General features: G+C 42.2%; 1 protein-coding gene and 1 long non-coding RNA gene across 4 annotated transcripts in view; one reads left to right on the top strand and one right to left on the bottom strand.

The window, feature by feature from the left end:
- The window catches only part of UBE2E1 (ubiquitin conjugating enzyme E2 E1), a 79,501-nt gene extending 79,232 nt beyond the window's left edge, over nucleotides 1-269 (bottom strand). The window contains exon 1 of one of the 3 annotated variants that reach the window (XM_029940357.1): nucleotides 118-269. The gene's annotated coding sequence lies outside the window, so the exon portion shown is untranslated. Of the gene's footprint in view, nucleotides 1-15; nucleotides 72-117 lie in introns of those variants that run through there. The other 2 variants (XM_029940355.1, XM_029940356.1) reach the window with 2 other exon arrangements.
- A 14,795-nt stretch (nucleotides 270-15,064) lies between these two features.
- Nucleotides 15,065-23,199, top strand: part of LOC115292867 — a 36,119-nt gene continuing 27,984 nt past the window's right edge. The window contains exons 1-2 of the long non-coding RNA XR_003909184.1: nucleotides 15,065-15,151; nucleotides 15,932-15,978. This is a non-coding gene — a long non-coding RNA (uncharacterized LOC115292867). The remainder of the gene's footprint in view (nucleotides 15,152-15,931; nucleotides 15,979-23,199) is intronic.

Below are 23,199 nucleotides of genomic sequence, written 5' to 3'. Positions count from 1 at the left end.
CCCTCAGCCCCGTGCCTGGCGGTCCGGGCAGCGCGGGTCCGGGGAGGCGGCGAGGGGTGTCCCCGAGGCCCGGCGACGCGGCCGGGGGGCGGCGGGCGGCGAGGGGGATCCCCGTACCTCTCTTTGTGTCTGGCTCCTCCGTGCCGCCGCGGCGGCTGCTGCTGCGGCTGCGGCTGGGCCTGGCCACTCGTGTCTCTCTCTCGCTGGGAGAGAAGCGGAAGTGCAGCAACAGCAACTATTAAACAGGCAATGGCTTCCCCCAGCCACACACGCTCGCACACACACTCCTCCTCCTCCTCCTTCTCCTCCTCCTCCTCCTCCTCCTCGCCCTTACCCCTCCCCCACCCGGCCCGGTCCCACCCACCCGCGCTCCCTTCCCCCTGCACACCTCCGAGGGGGGGCGCGAGGAGGACACAGGCGACCCCGGGAAACCCTGCCTCTCACTCCCCACTCCCCAACCCCGGCGCCGCTTCGGGACGCCAGGGAAGCGGGCGAGAGGTGGGAATTTTCTCTCAAGTAGCTTGGGGACCTGGATCCTGGGTTGGAGAGGGGAAGCCGTTCCGAGATGGGGGGGCGCTGGGAACTGGAGGAATCGGGTGGTCACGAGAGGAAGTTCTTTCCAATAAGAGCTTTGAGGAAGGGGGGGTGACAAATTGGTGGGGAAGGTAGGAATTTGGTCGGAAGGACTTTGGACTAGAGAATGCAGTGGAAACGCCCCCTAAAAAGTGATCCGTTTAAGGGGGAAAAAAGAAATCCCACAACTGGGTTTTCCTTTGAGCTGACACTGGCTTTTCCCTCTGGCAATTTACCTGCTAAGAGCACAGGTCGGTTTAGGCACGCCTGTGAGAAAAATCTCAAAAGTAGGAGTTTTCTGCTCAGGCACGTGCAATTTTACAATTTTATATCCTTCTAGTCACTTTTTATAAAAAGTGGTGGTGTTTTATAAAAGAGATACAAAGGATTCATGACAGGTAAAACCAACGTGTAACAGGCTTACAAATGTGAGAAATCACTGGGAATAAACCCTTTACTACTGAATTAAACTGGATTTAGAATTTTGGGTGTCAGCTTACTTTAAATAGAAAGTTTGAGTTTTGGAAATTTCAAATCAAAAGTTTTAGGACTCCAGTACCTGCTTCAACAGTACAAATGCTATTCACCTAATCTTAGTATCTTTAGAATAAGCACTCCGTAATTCTGAACTATTCCTTGTTTAGTATTATTACCAAGATTAGTTTTTTTTAAGACTAAGCCCCCCCCCCCAAAAAGATTAACCCATCAAATTATGATTAGTTTCTCACTGAACTGCCATTTCAGCTGAAGGAAACTGAAGATAAATATGCAATACCACGCACGTATAGAAGGTCTGGTACATTAAGGAGACCGCCAAGTCAGATTTCCATGAGCCATTCTAAATTATCTCATTCAAATTGCCATCCTTTTCCATGGCAGCAGTGGCTCCGGTCACTACAGGGCAACACAACAAGGTATAAAGCATATGGCATATCCACTAACCTGGAAAACAGACATTCTTACCTTCTAGCCCTCAACTTTAAAACTCCAACTTTATCATGAGTCATAAAGTCATATGTGCATGCTTCTTAATCCTTACCAGGAAACCTGTATCTACTGGGAATTGTCCTAGAATCAAGAAGTCCAAAAGCTGGGAAGAACATTGTAAGTCATCATTTCAGCCTCCAGGCTCTTACCTTCAGACAGACCTGTCCCTCAGTCACTCAAATTCATAGAAATCTTTAAAGATCCCCACACAGAAGTGTTTGGTTTCAGGAGTCCTGGTAGAATATATATAATCTTTAAAATGATATTCCCTGTTGTATGTTATTTGAAAACATCAACCAAAAAAATCCTTCTAAAACCAGGTTGTATGTGTTCTGTGGTTCTGATGAAAAATATATAAATACTTTATACGGAACATAAATTCAATAAGCAAATGTGAAATAAACTGAGTTGGGATGAAGAAAATAATCTAAAAACAGGTATTAAAGTTGAGACTTCCTCTTACAAAACTTTGAGCTTCTGATACTTTAAAATACATGTGCACACTAGGAGTACAACCAGTAAAAAATCATATATGTATAAAGAGAGCTGGCAGAGAAGACAGGAAAATAAAAGTTTTGATTTATTGATATGGCTAGAGCAGTGGGTGAATTTTTTCCTTGTTTTTGGTTTGCATATATCGTGTACTTGGATACTAAATATAATAATATTTAAAGGGAAAAAAACCCCTGAAAACGATAGTTTATGTTTCATTGTTGATGCTTGGGTGGGACCCTGGGGAAATAAATCACACAATCGAAGGGCTCCTTTGCTGTAAAAGAAGTGTTTTCCTAACCCTCAGTCTAGCGGGATACTAGCCCTCTTTTGTGTAGTAGTCCTTATCTCTAACCCTGGTTAGTGCTTTATGGTTTGAGAATGACCTACTGAGGGAGAATTAAAGACCCCAAAAGAATTCACTGCTCTCCAAAGACTAATCATTACATCAGCTTATTTTAAACGTACAGGTGTCTGAATCATAAAAAACTAAAGATTCATTTGCGACCTTCCAGTCTTACTGACGAACTACAAGGCCTAAGGAGTTCAGCTGACCTCTCTGAGCCTGTTACGTCATCTGTAAAGGGGAAGACTACCTGTGCTGTACTGACGGGCGGGGTTCTTAGAAGAATCAAATACGTGTCTATAACAAAGATGGTTTGTTAGCTGTAATGCAAAGTAAATTATTGATAATCCCACCTTGATACTAATTCTCAGGAATTTTGTTAGGACCTTGAGTCTTTATGACTTAGAAATGATGACAAATACAAAAAAAAACCTCCTAAGAGAAAGAAAGAGTCAAGGAATCATAGAATTTTACTTACTAGAAGGGGCCTACAATATAATCAAGTTCAAATTCTTCATGGTATAGATGCAGAAATTAAGACAAAGAAAGTCTGTAGGTCTTGTTCAAGGTCATGCAGTAGGTTGGTGGCAAAATTGTGGCTTACGGGCTCATGCTGCCTGTAGAAGATTTTATCAGTTCAGGCAACTTGGGCGGGGGAGATTGTAGAGGGGGAAGCCTCAATTAAAAAATGTGTATTGGGGGCGCCTGGGTGGCTCAGTCGTCAGGTATTCAACTTCGTCTCAGGTCATGATCTCATGGGTTCAGTTCGGGTTCGGGAGTTCAAGCTCCAAATCAGGTTCTCTGCTGTCATCACGGAGCCTGGTTCAGATCCTCTGTCCCACTCTCTCTCTGCCCCTCCCCCATTCGCTCACGCGCTCTTGCGCGCGCTCTCTCTCTCTTTCTCTTTCTCTCTCAAAAATAAATAAACATTATGGGACTCCTGGGTGGCTCAGCTGGTTAGCATCCAACTTGACTCGGGTCATGATCTCTCGGTTTGTGGGTTTGTGAGTTCGAGCCTCCTGTCAGCTGTGCTGACAGCTCAGAGCCTGGAGTCTGCTTCTGCTTCTGTGTCTCCCTCTCTCTCTCTGCCCCTCCCCTACTCGTGCCTAATCTTTCTCTCTTTCAAAAATAAATAAACATTAAAATGTTTTAAATAAAAAATTTAAAAATATATTTAATACATATATAAATATGTTTATTTTTAAATATATGTGTGTTAAATATAAAAGCACTCTAGGCGCTCCCGGCTGGCTCAGTCAGAGGAGTGCGTGACTCCTGATCTCGGGGTTGTAGGTTTAAGCCCCACTTTGGGGGTAGAGATACTTAAAAACAAAATCTTTAAAAAGTCAGATAATATTTTCAAGAACATATTAACAATCAAGACAACTGGGAAAGCGAAAAAATGTAAGCAAGTTAAAGAATCACTGCTTTTATGACATTTACTTAAACCAAATAATGACCACCACCGAAGTTCCCTACTCCTCATTGTGAGAAAAACCCTTCTTGTTTATTTATTTCATATTTATGGATGTATTTTAAACAGGTAATACATTCTCATGCTATATTATTCCAAAGAAATCCAAAGGTATGCTTCGAAAGTATCCCTCTGTCCTCCCCGCCCTCAACTCTGGTCAGCTACGCTAGCATAAGCAAATGCATACATATACATTGGATGCTTTGAAAGGAATGCTCAATTTACATTTAAAAGATGCATCCAGTCACAGAAGCCCAAGTAGTGCAACAATGTGATATCCCTGAGCTTTGAGAAAGTAGGCTTCAGTTTTTACTAATACCTATTCCTGATTCTCAGAATAATCCAACTCTCTTCTTCAAGTCATCTTTAGAGTATCAAGTACTTTTAAGTAGAAGCACTTGAAGATCAAGGTGCTGACTGATCCCTAGTAGGTGAAATGATGTAGTTGATTCAAAAGAAAGAGACCCTGTCTAACTTTTGAGTACTCCTATTTTTGGCTTGTTGCTTAAACCGAACTTTAAGTCTTTCATAAAGCCAACCATTTTCTTTGGCCAATTTCATGTCTAAAGAACTGTCAAACAAATTAACACTTGTTAATAAGGGTTTTTCAACTTACCTTATGGCTGGATAGAAAGGATTTCCTTTTTATGTCAAAAGAAAAAAGTTTTATTTTTGGAATTTAAAAAGAATTCCTATAAAGCCTCTCTGAAAAAAAATGGACTCACTGCAGATTTCAGTCCACTTGTTTTCTTTTATGATGCTCCTTTGCCTGAAAAATGCATTTCTTATATAGAAAAATAAGGAGGGTTCGCAAAGAAGGATCAACTCCATGAAGCCTAATGAGATCTGGGTCTTTTATCTTCAATTTGGGTCATTTTTCTGTAGGCCTTTAAAAAAAATAAAACACCACTGATCCCTTTGAAGGACCCTAAGCATTGTTAGACTTTACTGGTCTTGAATGTTGCTATCACAGGAAGCTAGGACAGAGCTAAATTATTTTTTTCTACCACATGGAGGCATTGAACAACCATGTGATTTTCAAAATTTACCAAGACGTGATTAGAGTCTAGTGCTTTCTCAGGCAAGGGCAAAAAGATTTGTTTGATATTGACAAATTGATAGCGCTTAGTAGGAAAGCATTCTCTCAATTTACAGTTTATAGTCTCCTCTGTACAGCCAGCCTATTCTCAAAATAAACCAGCCTTGTTCAACCTCCTATACATTGATAGCATAAGGACAGACTATACTGAAATACACAGGATTGCAATTCAACCAGTTTTGGTTCATTAATCTCTGAAACCTTTTTTTAAACTTAACACTTTCTCATGGGGCACCTGGATGGCTCAGTTGGTTAAGCGTCTAACATCAGCTCAGGTCACAATCTCACTGTTCGTGCATTCGAGCCCCACGTTGGGCTCTGTGCTGACCGCTCAGAGCCTGGAGCCTGCTTCAGATTCTATGTCTCTCTCTCTTTCTTCCGCTCCCCTGCTAACACTGTGTCTCTCTCTCAAAACTAAATAAACATTAAAAACATTTTTTAACTTAACACCTTTTCAGCTTACTAAAACTTGGGAGGGATGAAATAGTAGGGGAAAATTACTTTTATTTCATGCTCTTAATTACCTATTGAGGAACTTTTTAAACATCAGTTTCCCCCACAGTTCCATGGCGTAGCAAATCTATAGCCAAGGATCCAGTTTTGAATCCAAATTTTCCGTCAGTAATTGCAAAACCCCAGAAGCAGTCGGCAGCAAAGATACCAATCTTGACTTGCTAAGCCTACATGAAAAGTTCTGTCTTTGCAGAGGACAGTACTCATGCCTCAGCCAGAAATCAATTAATCAACAAATATTTATTAATTGCCCTGTGTGTATTAAGCACAGTGCTGGGTGTCTTGGCAGACGTAAAGAAGTCTAAGAGGCACTCTCTGGCCTCCAGCAAGGGCCAGAGGAGAAGAGATTATAATTAATCCTAGAAGGACAAGGTGGATAAAGAGGCATTCCCAGAGATGGAAATGACATCTAAAAAATTAGAGAGCCCTGGGTGGCTCAGTTGGTTAAGCTGACTCAGATTTTGGCTCAGGTCATGATCTTAGGGTTCATGAGTCCCAGCCCTCCGATCCTTTGTCCCCTTCTCTCTGTCCCTGCCCCTTCCCTGTTGCACCCATGCTCTCTGTCTCAAAAATAAACTTTTAAAAAATTATAAAAATAAAAAGAGAGAAAACATCAGACTCAGAATCTTTTAGTATTAAAATATAAATATATATATAAATCATAGAGTAGAAAATATTTATTAAAAAGTTATAGAATAACGAAACTGGATTTCATTCTTTAGAAATGTCACTGGCATGAAGGACAAAGAAAAATGAGAGTCCAGATTAAAGGAGATAAAGAAGCATGAGAGCTAAGTGTAATGTATGATCCTGGACCAGATCCTGTATGGGATGGGGCAAAAAAAAATTTGTAAAAGACAGAATTGGGTCAATTGAAAAAATTAGAGTGTATGGAAGTTAGATAAAAGTATTGTATCAATGTTAAATTTCCTGATGTTGACAATTATGCTGAGGATATTTTTGTTTTTAGGAAACACACACTGTACATTAAGGGGTAAAGAGGCATGATGTGTGTAAACTATTTAAATAACTCAAAAAAAATCAATAATATGTGTGTTGGGGGCGGAGAGAGAGAGGGAGGGAGGGAATAGAACCAATGTGCCAAAATGTTACAAATTAGTTAATCTGGGTAAAGGGTGCGCGGATGTTTTCTGTATTACTTGTATAATTTCCTTTAAATTTAGAGAAACACTAATGTGCTTCTGTCAGAGAGAATGAAATGGAGGAGGATGAAAAAATTACTAATGCATTTCATATCTGTATTGTTTTACTTCTTAAAATAATTATGTATTACTTTAGTGCATTTTAAGTATAACCACTAAATCTTTTAGAAAAATTTTAACATTTATTTATTTTTGAGAGAAAGAGACAGAGTGTGAGCCGGAGAGGGGCAGAGAGAGAGGGAGACACAGAATCAGAAGCAGGCTCCAGACTCTGAGCTGTCAGCACAGAGCCTGATGCAGGGCTTGAACTCACAAGCGGGGAGATCAAGACCTGAGCTGAAGTCGAACACTCAGCCGACTGAGCCACCCAGGCGCCCCTAACCACTTAATCTTCAAAAGAACAAAAAGATATAGGGAAACACAAAACCCCAAGAAGTGATTGGGGAGCCCACAAATAGGCTAGTTTGGTTAAAGGATTCAGAAAAGTGATTGTATGACAGGATGAAAAGTGGGTACCTTGACTTTGCAGAGGGACTTCATGGGGAGCTAAGCAGCCTGGATTTCATTACAGGTTAAAAGGTACCAGGGAAAGACATTAGAGGCATGTTAGCCTAAGGGGTATTTTAAGAAGATTGGTTTGATAGAAAAGCCAGAAAGGAGAGAAAGGAGTCAGGGAAACCAGGAGGCAGCCATTGAAGAGTACAGGTGGAGGGAAGCAGCTCCAAATTCCTAATTCTCTGCGCTTATTTTAATTAATCACTGTTTAATGCTGAAGCTCTGGGAATAGAAGTCCCGTGATAGCAGAAAATATGTCTGCTTAGAATTATGTAGAACAGGGGCACCTGGGTGGCTCAGTCAGTTAAGCGTCCGACTTCAGCTCAGGGCGTGATCTCACAGTCCATGAGTTTGAGCCTGGCATCGGGCTCTGTGCTGACAGTTCAGAGCCTGGGGCCTGCTTCGGATTCTGGGTCTCCCTCTCTCTTTGCCCCTCCCCCACTTGCACTGTCTCTCAAAAATAAATAAACATTTAAAAAATGTTTTTAAAAGAACTATGTAGAACAATGCTTAGCACTTAGTAGGCACACAATAAAAAATTAACTAAGGTACAGAAAGAAAACCATCCTCGTCTTTAATAGTACTATTTTCCCTTTTCCCATCTCCTGTGATGTTCTATCCTTCACATATGTACGATTATACCACCCAGGGTAGACAAGGGGCATGTGGAGTCTGTATTGCTGTTCCTAGGGGAGGCATGAGTGACCCCCAGCCCCCCAGGGTGGAAAGGAATCCAGTGTTGACATCAGAGTTACAGAATCCCAAATTGGAAGAGCTCTGAGATCATGAGATGTACATTAAGAACGAGAGATGCAAGATGAGTTTTTCGAAATCAGGCAGCTAATTAGCAGCAGAATGACCCCCTTTCTTTGGAAGAATTCATGTGGACTGGGGAGACTTATAGAATCTACATGTCTACCCCTCAAACATGGAGCACAGACAAGAGGCCACAGAAGCCAGACGTCACATCTATGAAGGCAAGCGTACTCATGTTCTGTCTACACAGCACTGCTTTCTGTGGATCTGGGCTGTGTCCGAGTCTTTGATATCCATTCCACATTGTGTATTAGACTGGACCCAGATTTACTACTCTCTCACACACACACACACACACACACACACACACACACACCCCTCTTGCATCCTAAATTACTCAATGAATAGAGAGCAATCCTGAAACTCACAGTGCAATGGTGACAGATACTTGCCCAATGCAGTTGTAAGAATAGAAGTGGAGATTCCTATATCCGCCTTCTTCCTCCCTGACTTTACTCACCTTGAGAAGTCTTTTTAGATCTTGGTGAAGAGGAAAAACCAGAAAATGGTGGGGCATGACCATTATCTCCCAACCTGGGCTGGCAGTTGGAGAATATCCTTGCCCCATTACCCCACTGCCTCGTTCTTCCCTCCTCCTCCATCTAAGGGACAAGCATGGTTCATGACAGGTAAGAGATTGAGCAGACCTGTTTCAATGCCTGCACTGCCACTTCCTAGCCGTGACCTCTGGAAAGTTCCTCAGTCTGCTGTGGTTGCATATGTAAAACTGAAACAACAAAACTCACTTAATAGGAGTCTTTGAAGGTTAAGTGAGAAATGTCTGTAAAATGCTTAGCCCAGGTGCCTGGCATGGCCCAGGTGCCCAATAAATGGTAGCTATCATCAGTTGAACCTAATGTATTTTTCAAGGCTCAGTTCAGCGACCTCAGACTTTCTGTGGCTGTTCCAGAGTTAATAAACTATAAGAGTACATACAGCTAAACCTTGGTTATATACTATTTTGTATTGTTTCCTATCAGTTGAGAAATTGTAAGCTAAGGTGGGGAAGGACCCTTGCCCTATTCTGGCTCTAGCCCAATGCCAAGCTCTTGCAGCTGAGTGACCACCTGTTGACTGATCATTACCATGGCAAGAGCCTCTGAAAGAGTAGGAACAAACAAGTAAGTCAGAAAACACCTGGATTTTGCCCAGAAATGTTCCTCTCTAAATGAGTGAGTCAGAATGGCCCAAGTATGTGACACTTTCACTTAAATTGTTTGGAAAACTGTCAGGTGAAGGATCGTTTCAGAGGATTTGTGTCTATTACATGGAATCCCCTTTCTCTTTAGATGGATGGTTAGTCCAACCTCTTGAAAGTGTTAAATGAAGAGATCTTAAAGAAAACTGGCCGTGGACAAGTTGGGATTTCCAAAGAAGTTTAACACACGAAGGCCCTCTCTGGGGGTCAATCACAATATGGCAAGCGTGGAAAATGTTGATGAAAGTGTTTAGGCTCCTTAACATGATTATTTTCCCCTACAAGATTTGCACATTGGATTCCCAGAAGCAATAAAACCGTCATGACCATTTTTTGTTTGAAAAAGTCATTTTCTGCAACATGGGCTCAGGTTTTTAGGCCCATTCTCAGGGAAAGATTTAGAACTGGACAATTTGGGGGATATTTATCTTTTTCTTAGAGATCTAAATTTTTATTCTATCCAGGGGTTGAGAGCTATAACTTTCCTATGGAAACAGATTTTTTCATGTAATTACATACAGATTTTATAGTCAGAAATCCTCAAATGTTGCCACTTATCCACAGCTCTGGGGCACTCCTTGGCACCACTGTGTCCTTGAGCAATACAGGTGGGGAGATTAGGAGTTTTACAATCCAATATTTAGAGTTTATTTAGTTCTAGTTGTGTCTTAGCTTAAAACAAATCCTTGGGGTAGTGGGTTGGTCTAAGAGGTATATATTTAAGATGTTATTTTTGGAAACTGCTAGAGAATGAAATGAAAACTTGTGATATTCCTTTGAACTTGGTTTGAAAATGAAATACAGATTTTATGAACTTGGAGGTGAATACATTTACTCTCCTCAAATGTTCTCACTTGTAAATGACTAACTTAGAGAGCCCAGGCCCAAAATAGGAATTCCAACTCTACAGGTTTTTCTTAGCTTTGTCCCTGTGTATGGATTGATTTTTCCCAACCTATCAACCATCCTCTTCTTAAAAAGAAAATTTGCGTTGAACTCCAATATGTTTATATTATAAACACATACTATTATTGAAACCATCCCATTGTTTATCTGTTGTACATCTAAATGCTATATAGTGCCCAAACTAGATAATTCAGGGTTGGCCCTCTATAGGAATGACTAGCAAGGTTTTCCTTAGGAATATAAGGTGTTTTTGTTTTGTTTTGTTTTTAATAGAGGATTTTTGTATATTTCCTTATGAAATATACATGGAATTCCCATTTGTGTAAGATGTGAAGGCAAAGCTGTGCTTTATGTTATCATCACTGAGAGGACATTTGGATATGGTACTGTGCTCTCTCTGAAACAGCTTCTTCCTTCCTTCCTTCCTTCCTTCCTTCCTTCCTTCCTTCCTTCCTTCCTTCCTTCCTTCCTTCCCTCCTTCCTTCCTTCTTTCCTTCCTTTAACTCTACCCCTAATGGGAGACTTGAAGTCACAACCACAAACCAAGAGTTAAATGCTCTATCAACTGAGCCAGCCAGGCACCCCGGAACAACTTTAATACTTTAATAATTCTGTTTTTGGTTTTTTTTTTTAGTTTATTTATTTATTTTGAGAGAGACAGAGAGTAGGTGTGAGTGAGTGGGGGAGGGACAGAGAAGGGGGGAGAGAGAAAGAGAGAGAGAGAGAGAGAGAGAGAGAGAGAATGAGAGAATCCCAAGCAGGCTCCATGCTGTCAGCGTGGAACCCCATGTGGGGCTTGAACTCACCAACTATGAGATCATCACCTGAGCTGAAATCAAGAGCTGGAAACTCAACTAAGCCTTTTAGGCACCTCTACAACTTCTGCTTTCTCCTTTTGTTTTACTTGTTTTTTATTATGAAAAATTTCAAACATGCATAAAAATAGAATAGTGCAAGGATACCCAGTATACCACTCACATTCAAGAACTGATAATAATATTTATCATATTTACTGTATCTTTTTTTTTGCTATATCATTCACAATGACAGACATCAATACCATTTACCCTTAAATCCTTCAACATGCTTCTTCAAAAAATAACCATTACCATTATCACACCTGACAAAAGTAGCCATAGTTCCCTGGTATGGTCCAAATATTCCATACGTATTCAATGCTCTAATTTTCTTTTAAGTTCAAATCAGTAGTCTATTAAAAACCATTACATTGCTTTTGTTTCTTTTGTCTCTTTTATTTATTTTATTTTATTTTTATAGATTTCATTTTATTTTTTTAATGTTTATTTATTTTTGAGAGAGAGAGAGAAAACACACAAGCAGAGGAGGGGCAGAGAGGAGGATAGAGAATCTGAAGCAGTCTGTGCTGAGAACAGAGAGTCCCAGGCAGGGCTTGAACTCATGAACCATGAGATCATGACCTGTGAAGTCAGATGCTTACCTGACTGAGCCACCCACGCACCCATGTTTTGTCTCTTTTAATCTAGAACAATCCCCCAGCTGTTCCGCCTCTTCTCCCTTTTCCTTCCTTGTGGCATTTTCATTGAGTCATTGAAAAGACATACCAATTTGTACTGTAGGACGTTCCACATTATGGATTTGCCATTTAACATGAGCCCTCTACCCTTTCTACGTCCTGTAAATTTGAGGTGTCATAGAGAGGTGTGATTCATGCCAGTTAAACCTTCTGGCAAGATAGTCAAGTAAGTTATAGGTGACACTGTACCTCGGTTGCATCACAACAGGAGGCAATGAACTCATCCCTTTAAAGGAACCTCTTGAGAAGCAGAAACATGCACCATTTCACATTTGTCTTAAAAAACACCAGTGACCAGAACTGTGAATGTCATTTACCCTCTCAGACCCTCAGTTCTCTTACAAGAGATAACACCAGTACTGACCCTGTAGAACTTTACAGGGTTACGGTAAGGACTGCAGGAGAAAAGAATGGCAACAGCACGAATAACTGCCATTTATTGAGCAATCACCATGTCAAGCCCCATGCAAGGGTTTTCCATTGACTGTTCCAGCGAATCCTCACGCTAACCACAAGAGGTAGGTATTATTATCATTTCTATTGTGCAGGTGAGGAAACTGAGCACAGAGAGTGAAGCGATTTGGCACAGGTCAAACCACTGTTACAAGGAGGAGGAGGGAGGCAAGCCCCGCCCCCTGACCACAGAGCCCGGGCAGGAAATCACCGTGAGTACTACACCAAAGTGAAGTATCAACCCAGAAATACCAGTAGTTGTGTTAGGAGATTGAGAGGATGTTTTTTGGTTTTGTTTTTTTCTTTTTCTTTTTTCAGACTTTCACTGATGGTATTCTATCACTTTCATATCCACGAAATGAATAGGCATTTACAGGGGAAGATGTACAATATGGATATAAAACAACAATCAGAATCATTTATTACTTACCTGCTCTGGTGGCACTGACAACAGAATAAAGGGAATCACATCAACAATAATAAAAAACTTTGCCTAGAGGGAAATAGACATACGAAGTAACACCATAAACAGATATTCTGTATTTTCTTCTTTACGTTTCTACTCCTTTTGTCCCATTTTACTTGACATATGGCTCACTTCATAAAAATGTTTAAATATTGATTTCCAAAGAGCTTCGCTTACTTGGTCCTAAAACAATATTAACAGACCATGTAGCTAGCTTCTGGAAGGATCTGTTCTGCTGTTTCTGTACAAAAAAAAAGTCTTGTTTTTCTCAGAGTTTTTGAATCAAAAGAGCTAGTTGGTCCCAAATATACACAAACATACCCAAACATGATGACCATATGATTGTTTTATTGAAGGCTATGGTCAAGGCTGCCCAAAGAGGCATGGCTGTCAGTGAGTCCTCTGAGTGAAACCTTTCAGATGAGCATCTGGCCTCTCCCAGGTGTGAAATCATTCTTGGCAAACAGCCTTCTAACCCTGCAGAACTCAGTGAGACCCATCATGAGCTCAATAAGACCCATCATGTTTTATGTCCACATACAGTAAAGAGAGCTGTGCAAACTTCATGTACTCCTCAAAACATTTTTGCCACTCAAGTCCCTAGGAGATTTTTCCCTGCTTTTCCATGCTGCTTCCAATAACAGATACACAAAATGTTTATTTTTTAAAAGATTATTTATTTCTGTAATCTCTACACCAAACATGGGGCTCAAACCCACAACCTTGAGATCAGGAGTCACACACTCATCCAGCTGAGCCAGCCAGGCATCCCAGAGATACAAAATGCTTACTTGGGTAACTGCGATAATTCTAACCCTGGAGATATTTATTATAATTTACATAAAAGCCAGTAAGATCTTTGAAATAGATTTAAAAATATATACATCAACCCAACGTGGGGGAAGGACACCATAATTATAGCAAACAGTGGTAAGGGAACTATATCAAAAAATCAAAAAGCTATAATTGTCTTTTAACATACATGGATGGTATGATTTCTCAAAAATTTCACATAACCTATTTCCACTCCAAAGTTCCTAAAGATGATCTTTTGCAGGAAGAAGTGTATTGATTGCTTACTATGTCTTAAGCACTTGACTTGCATTATTCTACTTAATATCTGCAACAGCTCTTTAAGGTAGCTACATTTATTATCACCTACCTACAGATGAGAGAACGTAGTCTTATGGAGAGGTAAGTCCCGTGAACAGTTACACAGATGTTAGGTGGCAGAGCCAGAATTTAAACTCGGCACTGACTCCAGAGTCCAACCTCCCCAGCTAGCCCTAGATGGCAAGAAATAATGACTACAGTTTCCCACAACTGAATCTCAAACCCTAGGAACATGCAAACTCATAACTGAGTAGAATGCTTTATGCTGAACCTCGAACAATCCAACATGAGAAAGTGGATTGCAAAACGCTTTAGAAGCTGGGACTCGGAGTCACATTTCTGGCACCCACAGCAGAAGAGGATTCTCACCACACCCGGGGTGGCTGTTCTTCTTGAGCCACACTGGTGTCCTGCAGCTTCTTTGGCATCCCTCTCCTTCCTGCCTCCCCTTCGAAGCTCTGCTGGGCATCCTCTGGGGTTTCATCCAGCAGCCAATCAATAAACATTTGTTGAATGAATGAATGAGTGAATGAAAGAAGAGCGGGCAAACCAGTCACTGATGGAAAAGTACACAGAGGTGCATAAATAGTAAGCTGTTTGCCTAAAATAGCCTCAGCCTGACCAGAATATAAATCTCACCAAATTTCATCATGAAGTTGGGGAACATTTATTTATTCTGTGTTCGATGTATTATTTACTTCACATTTCATACTTGGTTGCTTCAATATTATTCAACACTTCACTTTCTGTGTGATTGGGTCTTGTCACCTAATCTTTGATCCTTATTTTCTCAATTATAAAATGATGCTATTAAGTCATACCTCACGGGTTGTCCTAAGGATCAAACAAGGTCACATACGGCAGGGCTCTGTAAACTGTACAGTGTTTTCTGGTGCTGTCATCACTGGGCATTTATTGGCTCCTGCTATTTATTGTGTTCATCCAGTTGGTGGGGGGACCTAAATGTACTGTACAAGAGGGGAGGTGTTGTGGAAAGAACTTGGGGGTCCCCGATACCACCCCCCAGAACAAAACAAACTGTGGCCAAAGAAGGACTTTCATAAAGCCAGGCTCCTGTGGAGCAAAGAAGACCAGTAGCCGCAACACACCTTCCGGAAATCCAAGAACAGGCCCTGGAAGCCCCCAGAAACCTTTGGAATCTCCTTGCTCTTCTTTAGCTCAATCGCAGCCATAACCAATCTTTGGCCAAGACTCTGTCTAGACTGACAGCCAAGAACCAGCTTATAGAATTAAGCCATTCAATCACCCTGGAGACAGTCATCGCTTAGAAACGCGCTGGGCTTGAGCACCTGCCCAGGTGGGCACATGGGCTTGAGCACCTGCCCAGGTGGGTGCATTCCAGTCACGGTCAGGAGGCAGCATCCCACCTTCCCCTACCCATCCATGCTTCGTGGGGCAAAGAAGAGGAAAACAAAATTCAGGTGAATTGTCTTTGATCCATCCTAATTAATTTCTTCTCTTTGTGGAGCTTTACTTGAGCAAGTGAGACAATTAAGCATGTGCCTAGGAAGCTCTGTTCCTCCCCCATCGGGGATCTCAGAGAATAAACGTCGTGAGGCAGAAAGTCTGTTGATGAACAGGGCTTCTTTGGTGGGTCTTCTTTCCTCCCCCTTCTCTCTCTCTCCTCCCCCTTTGCTCTTTGCTCCCTGTCACCATCCTCTCCTTCTATCTGTGTTAAGAGGAAACCCTTTGAAGTGTCTGTGAAACAAACAAACCAACCTCTCCCCCCCCACTCCCGTTTCTTCCTTCAAGGTTCTTTGCACGAATTTTTAAAACTGAAAATTTCACAGAAAATTGTTTTGGTGGGTTCAGGAACATAAATTTTAATTCTCAGCCCCCAAGCAAACATTTCAACCAAAGATCCCTTACCTTTAAAAAAAAAAAAAGTGCCAAGTAAATTTCTGTAGCAAAGAAAGACCTAGTATTTTCCTGGGCCTTCTTGCAGACAGAGGCCCCTCAGACAATATTTACATCTATGTGTGGGTGAGTTGAGACTTCTTGGGGCAGTAGGAATAAGAGAGGCATTGATAGATTCCAGTAAGGCTGGCGGGTACTGAGGAGTAAGTGTGGTGTAACTCGGGGAGCGAGGACTGGGTTTGTGAAAAATGGCGAACATTTTCGGAGCCCTCATGTGGACCAGGCACTGTGCTGACCGCTCTACGGATCACCTCTCTTCATTTTACCTTCATAACCACCCGTAGACACCAGCCTTCCTGACTGACAGACGAGGAAACCGAGATGCTGCGAGGTAAGGCACCTAAAGTCTCCCAGCTCGTCGGTCCTGGAGCCGGGAACCTAGCACAGGCCTTGGACTCCAGGCCCCCCGTCCCCCTGTGTGGTCTGTGGACCAGCAGCACCCGGCACATGTGCTAATCTGCACCTTAGCAAGGGTGACAGATGCACACGTTCTGGTCCTGCTCTCTATGACCAAGGATATTGGTGCTTTGAGCATGTGTTCGTACTCTGAGCCTCCTGGGACCTGATGTTTACTTTCCTGAGGCTCAGTTGTTCATCAATAAAATGAAGATGGGCTCAAGGTCATCGCTGAGAATTCGAGGAACGTTAGCAGCAGCTTTACAAAGGTCTCTAGAGGTTTTTGAAGTTTGAGTAAACCACACTCCAAAAATGGCAGCGATAATTAAAAACTAGTTTACAAGTTGAGTGTCTGGCTTTGGCTCAGGTCATGATCTCACGGTTTGTGGGTTCCAGCCCCGTGTCAGGCCCTGTGCTGACAGCTAGCTTAGAGCCTGGAGCCTGCTTCAGATTCTGTGTCTCCCCCTCTCTCTGACCCTCCCCTGTTCATGCTGTCTCTCTCTCAGAAAATAAATAAAACATTAAAAATTTAAAAAACCTACTTTACAAAAAGTTCCTTTTGAATAACAATACTCACTCAGTATGGGAAATTTGGGAAATGAAGAAAAGGCAAAGGAAACACAAAAATTCTCCCATAACTCCACTATCCTGAGATAATCCAAGAAGCATTCAGTTGTGTTTCCTTTCAGTATTTTCTCTTCACATATGTGAATATGTATAAATATACTTTTTTTTTTTTTTTACCAAATAGGGATTATTCTATCTGTATGTATTTGCATCCTGAATTTTTTTTCTCTTCACATTTACACGGTCAGCCTGTTTAAGATACTTTAAACCAGTGACTACACAAGCTGCTTTCCAGGGCTCTGACTCTGGATCCGAAAGTTCCTTCCATCTTGCTTTGATTCCTTCCACTGAAACTTAAGAATTAAGATGGAAACTGCCCAGGGCTGAAGTTGATTTCAGTGGAAGACCCCTGTGTTTGGAGAGAGAGCCTTATGGGGAGTGAAGGCAGATTCAGGAGAACCCCTCCCCCCCCGCCAGGGTTCAGTGGCTTTGGGGCCCTGCAGAGGACCCACATCCGTGCTGGGACACGGAATAACAGGTGACATTCCAACTGTGCAAGTTCCTTCACTGTTGGAATTGCCTGGGTTTTGTTTTTGCTTTTGTTTTTAAGTCTCTCTATACCGATACTCAGAACTATGTCTGGCCCATGGTAGGTATCCAATAAATTGGATGGGTGAATGAATGGATCAGTTAAGGAATTAATGAATGAAGTGGAGAAGATGGCCAGCTGCCTAATGATGTAAATCAGACATCTCCCTCCCACCCTGGCCTCAAACATGCCCTCTCTATGCTTCCGGTTCTACCATGAGATTACTTCTTTGTAGCAGTCTTCAGAGGGTGTCTTTTCCTTTTTTTTTTTTTTGTGCAGTTATTTCTTATTTATTCGGGGGGGCAGGGAAGAGGCAGAAAGAGGAAGAGCGAGAATCTTAAGCAGGCTCCACTCTGCCAGCACAGAGCAAGGAATGGGGCTCAAACTCACAAAACTGTGAGATCATGACCTGAGCTAAAATCAAGAGCTGGATGTTTAACCAGACTGAACCACCCAGTGCCCCAGGGGGCATATTTTCTAAAACAAGCATTCCTGGGAGGACTACTTGTTTCATTTAACAGCCTTTGCAAATATGCTGATGCTGGCATTTGAGGAAAGAGTTCTCCTAGTTTGCCGTGGTCAGTAATATTCTAGGTAAACCAGCTGTCGGAGCTCAGTTATCTGTCCTTTCATGTATTCAAATAGCATGTCTTCATCAAGGTTATTTTCCCAAGGAGGTTTTGCCTTTACAAGCCCGAGGACTAGAGGGTAGAGGTGTCAATGGAATCTTCCCAGTGAACGGTCTTTGGGAGTGACATTGTTTCCCTTGGCAAGAATGGTCGGGAAGGAGCATGACTTCCACAACCCAGAGACTTCCCTTGGAAGGACCGATGAGGAGCAAAGTCGCACAGGGCAGAGGGCACACCTGACCAGAAGGTGGCTCAGTAAACATGGGCTTTCTCCAGATGATGTCTTTACTGAGAAATCTCTCCCAGTCAGCTCCTCCGTTGACGACCAGAGGAAGCACTTCTCACCCCCTTCACAGCTACCCTCCAGTCCACTGTCCTCACCTCTCACCTGGATTCCTACTGTGGTCTCCTAATTAGCCTCTCTGCTTCCACCCGTGACCTCTTAGCATTCGGCATCTATAAATCATAAATCAGACTAGGTCACTTCTCTGCTTTAAACCCTCCAATGGCTTCCCAGCTCCGAGCAAAATCTAAGTCCAAATAAATCTATAAGGTCCTATAAGAGCTGACGTTCCCAGTCACCTTTCTGATTTCATCCCCGTTGCTTCCTCACCTCTGGCCACACTGGCCTCCTAGCTCTTCCTTAAATGTACCTAGCACGCTTCTGCCTCAGGGCCTTTGCTCCTGCTGTTCCCTCTGCCAGAAAATATCCACATGCTTCCCCCTCCCCCCTCCCCCCTGCTCCCCTGTCTAGCTGCTTATCTCATTCCCTAACTGCCTTCAGGTTTCTGCTTAAATGTCACCTTGGCCTCCCTGACTGCATCTAAATTAGTTATACCCTCTCCTGGTCCAAAAAAAAAAAAAAAAAAGAAAGAAAAGAAAGAAAAGAAAAAGGAAAAAAGAAAACCCGTCTCCCACTTTCTACCTTCTAACCCTGTCTTAACTGTCTTCACAGCATCTCTCCCCACATGACACTCTATTTATTTATGTATCTCCTTTCCAATTAGAATAAAATCTCCATGAGAACAAACATGCCTGTTTAGTTTCATTCACTGCTATTGTGGAGGGCCTAGAATGCTGGCTGGGTCCTAATTTTTTTTGAAGTGACCCCTGAATGAATCTTAAAGAACAACAATGGTGTAATTTATTTTTCTTTTTTACAGTTCCATTACCAGTTTTTCAATATAGTATCCCTCTCTATTATTTTTTATTACAGGGCTTTTCATTTCAAAGAAAAACCCAAACTCGGAATGACTAGGCAGTTGTAAATAGATTCTGAAGTGCAATAAAACATGTAATGATTTTTTTTTCATTTGCTCCACAAACAAGGCAGTGCAATTGCTGGGATCTGATTCTGCCTCATCTGCCTTGAGTTTCTTGGTTTATTTTAAGGAGGGCCAAATATCATAAGTGAGAATACGGGAGAACATCTGGCATTGTTTTTCCAGGTTTCAACTGGACTTCGAGACAGGTTATAGGGTATAAAGATTAAACGCCAGGGTTCAGAACAGTCAAAGATTTGAGAGATGACTTTTTTCGACTTCCAAAAAAAATTGAAAATCCATGATTTCATGTAAAACTCAATGTCATGTTTCAGTTTAGCTTTCAGAAAAAGTGTAACTTCAGTGACAATGCAACAAGTTTGGTCTGACAGTTTCTTTTACATCTTTATACTTAGTAAGTGCCTAATTTAATTTCATGAATGGCATCTGTCAGGCTACATGCCGGAGAAGAAGGAGGGAAGGTGTTTCACGACCTGCACACATCTGATGGTTATGCTTCTGGAATGATCCTTCATTCTTTCAGTCAAGCCCCTCCATCAATATTTGTCAAGCTTCACTAAGCAGGAAAGAATCAGCTCGGGGTGGGGTGCCTGGGGGGCTCAGTAGGTTGGGCATCTTACTCTTGATCTCAGCTCAGGTCTTGATCTCAGGGTTGTGAGTTTAAGCCCTGTGTTGGGCTCCGAATTGGCCATGAAGCCCATTTAAAACACACACACACACCCACAAAACAAGTCACCTGGGGAATCTTGTTAAAAGTCTGTAGATTCCAAGGTCCCACCCCTAAAGATCCCGATTCATTGCATCTGGGGAGAGGTTGAGAGTGGCCTTGTAAAGCGCTCTGGAAGCAGATGAATTTGTCTCCTCCTGAGGGACATTGCTGGATTGTAAACCACCTGCATACCCATTTAATTTTATCTTATTTTTTATTTTTATTTTTTAATTTTTAAAAAAATGTTTACTTATTACTGACACAGAGAGAAACAGAGCATGAATAGGGGAGAGGCAGAGAAAGAGGGAGACACAAAATCAGAAGCAGGCTCCAGGCTCTGAGCCATCAGCACAGAGCCCGATGCGGGGTTCGAACCCACCAACCGTGAGATCATGACCTGAGCTGAAGTCAGATGCTTAACCAACTGAGCCACCCAGGCACCCCTGCATACCCATTTTAAGACCCATAAACGCTGCCATGATACAGCATCTCCTCAAAGATTGTGGTGTTTGCACAGTCCCTGGAATGTTCTGAGAAGCAAGAATGGAATCTCCCCAGAAAGGCAAGCAGATAGGGAACAGAGGAGGAGGAAACACGCAAAGAAATTGCACGTTAAATAGAGACCGACTCAGAAGAACCCAACATTTCACAAACTCTCCTTTTTTTGATTATCAGCTTAAGAGATCGTTCTTTTTACTCTTGTCAAGATAAGTTTTAGGCTGATAAATTCATAATGATACTTTTAAAATTTGAGAGTATCTTGGACTATCCAATCAATTATAATGGCCCCTCTGAACCCATTATGGTTTCTTATTGCTCATTTCTAGTATTAGAACAGTGATAGGAAGGTGAGTGTAACTCCTCCATCAGAGAAGTCTAGTGGCTGATTTTATAGGATCTGGGGGAGCCCTGTAATGCCAACTTATATACCCCAAGACACATTATTATCTGTGAAAATTATTGTTAATAGTTGTGCTGGGGATGGTATAATGTTTATGTCAGCTCCACCCCCCCCCATTAATCCTATCCTTCATTTTCACTATTTAAAAATCTCACAAATGCATTTTTAAAAGCTTAGTTTTATTTATTTTGAGAGAGATAGAGAGCAAGTAGGGGAGGGGCAGAGAGATTGAGAGACAGAATCCTAAGCAGGCTCCACGCTGCAAGTACAGAGCTTGATGTGAGGCTCTAACTCTTGAACTGTGAGATCGTGACCTGAGCTGAAAGCCAAGAATGGGGTGCTTAACCCACTGAGCCACCCAGATGCCCTGAAAAACTCACAAATGCATTTTTACATGCATAGACACTCATTAAAAAAATTTTTTTTTAATATATTTTGAGAGACAGAGAGTGAGTGGGGGAGGGTCAGAGAGAGAGGGAGACACAGAATCCAAAGCAGGCTCCAGGCTCTGAGCTGTCAGCACCGAGCCTGACATGAGGCTCGAACCCACAGACTGTGAGATCATGACCTGAGCCGAAGTCAGACACTTAACCGACTGAGCCACCCAGGCGCCCCAGACGACTCATTGTTAAACACAAACAAACCAACCAAACAGAAGTGCAGGAGTCAAAAGAGAAAGTTCCACCCCAAAGTAGCCCCATTTCTGGTTAGTGCATATCATTCCAGACCATTGTCTATGCATTCAAAAACATGTCCATGAGGGTGGGAAGGGGGCCACTTTGCTTACCAGAGCCACTGCCAAACCATTCCCCCTTCTCTCTCTCCCTCAAAGACTAAATGACTTTGGAAGGTCTTGACAGCTCTCTCGACCCCTTGGCACCGCTCCATGCAGCTATCAACCAGCTGCCTGCTTGCTGTACTGTATTCATCGAGGATTTAATCTCCCGGCTTACTGTCTTCCTCTCCATTTGACTCCTGTTCTTGCCACTGGCAGCGGGTGCCTCAGGGGTCCCTCAGTACCCCAGCTCATCAGTACCTTGTCACCCCTCCCACTATCCACTCCCCTGCTTGCAGCTTGCAGCCGGCACCCCGTCACTGCTCCGAAGGCTGATTTCAAACCCTCTGCTCTTGGACCAGTGTCTCACCTCCTCTCCAACCCCTTCTCTCTCACACCAGGCTTCCTTTCCCTCTGCTGCTTCTATCTCCTGTCTGAATACATTGAGCCCTTCTCCTCTGCCAGGGCTTTGTACTTACTTTCCATCTGCCCTAGAGGAGGTCCTCTTAGTGAGCCGGATGATTCTGATCCTTCAGTGTCTCTTAAAAGTATCACCTCTTCAGGGCAACTGGGTGACTCAGCAGGTTAAGCATCCAACTCTTGATTTCAGCTCAGGTCATGATCTCATCGTTTGTGAGATCAAGCACCACCTCTCAAAATACCGCTCTGCACTGACCGTACAGAACTTGCTTGGGATTCTCTCTCTCCCTCTCTCTCTCCCTGCCCTTCCCCCACTCACTCCGTCTCTCTCACCTTCTCTCTCAAAATAAATAAATAAACATTTAAAAAAAAAACTGTCACCTCTTGTAAGAAATCTTCCCTTCCCCAATCACTCCTACATCCCCCACTTTATTCTTCCATGGGGCTCATCAGAACCTGAATTGTCTTGCTGTGTATGTGTGTATGTATTGTCTCTCATGCCTGGAAGAAGGTTACCTTCCATGTGGAATCCCCAGCCGCTATCCTAGGGCCCACCATGTTGGGATCGCTAAACACATGTGCTGAACGAATGAAAGAAATGAGGTCACACTCGATGTATTTATTTGTGACTTTTTTGTTTTTTACAAACAAAACATAAGTACATATTTAGAAATCTTCCCATGTCAGAATATACAGACTGGACACTTAAAAAAATACATGACGGCATTGTGCCTACCATGTGTACTTCATCGTGCCTGTCTTGTAGGACTTTTAGGTCTCTATTCTTTTGGTGTTTGCTACTAAAAAGACTGAGACAAGGAACTTTCTTCTATGTGTATCTCTGTGCATGCACGCAAATATTTCTGCAGGTTGGATTACTTAAAGTAGTGTTGCTAGGTCAGAGGCTAGGAGCATTTAAAATTTTCATAGGTATCAGCAAATTGCCTCCCTAAAAGAGCTTTGCCACCGATGTCACGTGAGTTCTTCCCTGTGCACATCTTCACCAAAACTGTATTTTGGCAGCCTTCTAAATTTACCAATTTGATAAACAAAAATATCTCATTTAATTTGTATTTCCGTAGTTAACAACGAAACTGAGCATTCCCATTTGTAATTTTTATACAAATGACCTATTATTATCCTTTGTCTATTTTTCTGTCAGGATGTTTGTTTTTTCATTTGATTTATGGAATCTCTTTGCATGTTATGGATAATAAACCTTTCTTTACATGACTTTCAAATATATTCTCTTTGTGTATTATTGGTCTGCTAACTTTGATTCT

The sequence above is a fragment of the Suricata suricatta genome, chromosome 5 (assembly GCF_006229205.1).
Source record: "Suricata suricatta isolate VVHF042 chromosome 5, meerkat_22Aug2017_6uvM2_HiC, whole genome shotgun sequence".
Lineage (NCBI taxonomy): Eukaryota > Metazoa > Chordata > Mammalia > Carnivora > Herpestidae > Suricata > Suricata suricatta.
Note: the sequence above shows the minus strand (reverse complement) of the source record. Positions and strands in the feature narration are given on the sequence as shown.